The sequence below is a fragment of the Balaenoptera physalus genome, assembly GCF_965194825.1.
Source record: "Balaenoptera physalus genome assembly, chromosome: 8".
Taxonomy (NCBI): Eukaryota; Metazoa; Chordata; class Mammalia; order Artiodactyla; family Balaenopteridae; genus Balaenoptera; species Balaenoptera physalus.
In genome coordinates, this window is record NC_138887.1 from 92,636,575 (window position 1) to 92,639,500 (window position 2,926).

Consider the following 2,926-nt stretch of genomic DNA (forward strand, 5'->3'; position numbering starts at 1 on the left):
TATTTTTTAAAGTTGCTAAATAATTACTGCACAATGTTAGTTGAGAACTAGTATGGTGGACAATGGTTTTAGTCTCATCTTTCAATCCATCCAGCAAATTCCCTTTATCACTTAGGGATCTGAATGAAAATGAAAAGAGAGTCATTGTATTTGTTTCCTGAGACTTCTGTAACAAATAACTTCAAATTTAGTGGCTTAAAACAATACAAATTTATTCTCTCTCAGTTTTGTAGGCCAGAAGCCCACAATTAGCTTCACTGAGCTGAAATCAAGGTGTTGGCAGGGCTGTACTCCCTTTGAAGGCTCTAGGGCAGAATTCCCTATTCCAGCTTTTGATGGCTGCCAGCATTCTTTGACTTGTGCTGCATCACTCTAATCTCTGACTCTGTGGTCCCATGTACATCTTCTGGGTGTATAATCTTCCTCTGCCTCTCTCTTACAAGGACACTTGTGGTGGCATTTAGGGATCACCTAGAAAATTCAGGATAATTTCCCCTTCTCAAAATCCTTAACTTAAACATATGTGCAAACCCCCTTTTCCTCAAAACATTCATGATTTCCAAAGATTTGGGCATGGACATATCTTTTGGAGCCATTAGCAGCCTAATACAATCACTTTTTGAAAACTACATTTAACTTTTCAAGTGCAGGAGTAAGAACAGGAACTAAGAAACTGAAGCTGTGCAATAGCCAGAAAAATGGACCCCAAATATATTGATATCCTCATCCCCAGAACCTGTGAATATAACAGGCTATTTAGGAAGGAGAAATTAAGGTTGCTGATAAAAGAATGCTAATCAGCTGACCTTGAGATAAAGGTTATCCTGGATTATTCAGGTGGGCCCAATCTAATCACTGTTGCTGATACTTAACATGTTTTGGCTGTAGGCAGCAAAATGCAGAGAGGTGTTTCTTTTGTTATCACAAAGATTTGGCTCTGCACCATGTTCTAGCAGGATGCCTATACATTTACCTCCTGGCACTGCACTGCCTGTCAATGTACTATATAAAATTAGATAGTAAATTCTGGAAATAAAGAGTAAGTATTCAAAAATTTTCACCAGCTAATGATATTTAAATGGGATAAATCCATTTTACACCAGAGCATAGGTGGCATAAGAGCTGTCCTATCATCACTGTCACCGAGGTCCAGCTGGCATTTCTCTCCACTAGGATATCACTGCAGCTGGAGGCCACAGGTCAAATGGACAGCAGTCCTGCTAAAGGCAAGGGATTTTGAGGGTTTTTCATTACATGATCTCACAATTTACAACACAGAATTATTCAATTGATTGTAAACATTTAACATTGTCTTGTTCTGAAGTCATCAAAGGAAAATATTTCTTTTTAACATCTTTATTGGAGTAAAATTACTTTACAATGTTGTGTTAGTTTCTGCTGTCTAACAAAGTGAATCAGTTATATGTATACATATATCCCCATATCCCCTCCCTCTTGAGCCTCCCTCCCACCCTTCTTATCCCACCCCTCTAGGTGGTCACAAGCACCGAGCTGATCTCCCTGTGCTATGCAGCTGCTTCCCACTAGCTGTCTATTTTACATTTCGTAGTGTACATATGTCCATGCCACTCTCTTGCTTCGTTCCAGCTTACCCTTCCCACTCCCCGTGTCCTCAAGTCCATTCTCTACATCTGCGTCTTTATTCCTGTCCTGCCCCTAGGTTCATCAGAACAATTTTTTTTACATTGCAGATATATGTGTTAACATACGGTATTGGTTTTTCTCTTTCTGACTTACTTCACTCTGTATGACAGACTCTAGGTCCAGCCACCTCACTACAAATAACTCAGTTTCGTTTCTTTTAATGACCAAGTAATGTTCCATTGTATATATGTGCCATATCTTCTTTATCCATTCATCTGTCGATGGACACTTAGGTTGCTTCCATGTCCTGGCTATTGTAAATAGTGCTGCAATGAACACTGTGGTACATGTCTCTTTTTAAATTATGGTTTTCTCAAGGTATATGCCCAGTAGTGGGATTGCTGGGTTGTATGGTAGTTCTATTTCTAGTTTTTTAAGGAACCTCCATACTGTTCTCCATAGTGGCTGTATCAATTTACACTCTCACCAACAGTGCAAGAGGGTTCCCTTTTCTCCACACCCTCTCAAGCATTTATTGTTTGTAGATTTTTTGATGAGGGCCATTCTGACCAGTGTGAGCTGATACCTTATTGTGGTTTTGATTTGCATTTCTCTAATGATAAGTGACGTTGAGCATCCTTTCATGTGTTTGTTAGCAATCGATATATCTTCTTAGGAGAGATGTCTGTTTAGGTCTTCAGCCCATTTTTGGACTGGGTTGTTTGATTTTTTGATATTGAGCTGCATGAGCTGCTTGTAAATTTTGGAGATTAATCCTTTGTCACTTGCTTCATTTGCAAATATTTTCTGCCATTCTGAGGGTTGTCTTTTCATCTTGTTTATGGTTTCCGTTGCTCTACAAAAGCTTTTAGGTTTCATTAGGTCCCATTTGTTTATTTTTATTTCCATTTCTCTAGGAAGTGGGTCAAAAAGGATCTTGCTGTGATTTATGTCAAGAGTGTTCTGCCTATGTTTTCTTCTAAGAGTTTTATAGTGTCTAGACTTACATTTAGGTCTTTAATCCATTTGGAGTTTATTTTTGTGTATGGTGTTAGGAAATGTTGTAATTTCATTCTTTTACATGTAGCTGTCCAGTTTTCCCAGCACCACTTACTGAAGAGGCTGTCTTTTCTCCATTGTATATTCTTACCTCCTTTGTCAAAGATAAGGTGACCATATGTGCGTGGGTTTAGCTCTGGGCTTTCTATCCTGTTCCATTGATCTATATTTCTGTTTTTGTGCCAGTACCATACTGTCTTGATTACTGTAGCTTTGTAGTATAGTCTGAAGTGAGGGAGCCTGATTCCTCCAGCTCTGTTTT